The sequence below is a fragment of the Eleutherodactylus coqui genome, unplaced genomic scaffold, assembly GCF_035609145.1.
Source record: "Eleutherodactylus coqui strain aEleCoq1 unplaced genomic scaffold, aEleCoq1.hap1 HAP1_SCAFFOLD_393, whole genome shotgun sequence".
In the NCBI taxonomy this organism is placed as follows: domain Eukaryota; kingdom Metazoa; phylum Chordata; class Amphibia; order Anura; family Eleutherodactylidae; genus Eleutherodactylus; species Eleutherodactylus coqui.
In genome coordinates this window covers 60749-62500 of record NW_027101864.1, presented here as the reverse complement: position 1 = coordinate 62500, position 1752 = coordinate 60749, and positions in this window count along the sequence as shown.

The window sequence follows — 1752 nt, the reverse complement described above, 5'->3', positions numbered from 1 at the left end:
AAAGGGGGCCGCGCCGCGCTCTCGGCCGCCCTGAGGCGGGAGAGCTCGGGTCGTTGTCGCTCGGCGTCGACCCCCGACGCCATCGCACGGTGCCTGGGAAAGGGCTGCATCCCTGAGCCACGCGTCCCCCGGAGTGCTCCCCCCGCAGGGGGCTCCGCGAGGTGTCGCGGCGGCAGGGTCGCTCGCCTTCTTCCGCCTCGGACCGTCTGCGCGAAGCCAACCTCCCGGCGGGAGGGTAGACCGAAGGGGGTCGCCCGTCCTTGTGACCCCGCGGAGGGGGCCAAGGGCGGGACTCTGGCTCGGGGGACGGGAGGGGCGCCCGCGCGTCCCTTCCCCGTCGCCGAGGGCCGTACGCCGGCGTGTGGACCTGCTCGCCGGAGTTCGTCCGGGGCTCGGTAGGGGTGCTCGGCCCTTGAGGTCCTGCCCCGGACAGGGGCGCGGCGAGGGTCCCCTGGCCGCGTCGGCTCTCACGTCGACCCACTCTCTCGCGTGGGAAGGCCTCCGCCCGGCGTCTCGGAGGGGGGTCACCCGGGCGGGCAAGCCGGCCAGCCTGCTGGCCCCGCGGCCTGCGCAGGCGGAGTGCGGGGGGGACTCTTGCTCTCGGTGGCTCTGCCCCAGGAGGGTGCGGGGTGGCGGCAGAGGGGAGGCCGCCGCGGGTGCTTCGAGTTTGAGAAATACTCACTTGGTCAGAGACCGCACACCGCTCGTTCCCTTATATGCAAAAAAGGTGTTCGTCCTGACGTTTTGCGAGGCCTTATTTTACCGTCGTCGGCGCTATCAGGGGAAACACGCCCGCTCCTTCCGTCTCCCTGGAACCGCGCCTCGGCCCCGAGGGCCCAGGTTCAACCTCATACCGGTTCTCACGACATGCATCGACACTCGGTGCAACTCCAGCAGCCGCAGCTCCCGCCGGCCCGGCCAGCCAGGTACGCGCCCCTGGTCGGCGCCTGGAGCGTTTGCACTTTGTCGTTTTTTTCTCCAAGACTCCTATCTGCCAACTGCTGTGGACTTCAGCGGTGGCTGCCGCGGGCTATGCGCGGCCTCCTGGGGGTCCCGCCTGCCCGCGCAGGCAGCTAGGACGGGGTTATCAGCAAAGCCTGTGAGGCGCTCTCATGGGGAGGGGGGGCTCCGCAGCCCCCCCAAGGTGGCTTCGTACACCTCTTGAACGTTGCGGCCCGGCCGCTCGGTGAGAGCGGGGTCTACCCGGGCAGACAGCCTGTCGGCCCCGCGGCCTGGACAGGCGGGAGCGGGGACTCTTGCGCTCGGGGGCTCTGCTCCAAGGAGCGAGAGCGGACGCTCTGCTCGGCCCGGAGAGTGGGGTGGCGGGGCGCCGTCGCCTCGCTGGAACCAGGGGCGTCGTGACGTGCGCGCGCGCCTAGCCGCCGCCAGAACAGGCCGGAAAGGTTGAGCTGCATACGGATCTAAGCCGTTGCCCAAACTAACTCTGGCCCGTGTGACACAGCCGCGCGCGCGCTTTCCCACGACACTCGACCGCCGGGCTCCCTCAGCCTGGGAGGCACTCTCGGGGCAGGGGGCCACCGCAGCCCCCTTAAGGTGGCTTCGTACACCTCTTGAACGTGGCGCCCGGCCGCTCGGAGAGCGGGGTCTACGCGGGCAGACAGCCTGTCGGCCCCGCGGCCTGGACAGGCGGAGCGGGGGCTCTTGCGCTCGTGGGGGCTCTGCACGGCCCGGAGAGCGGGGTGCGGGGCGCCGTCGCCTCGCTGGAACCTGGGGCGGCGTGACGTTCGCGCG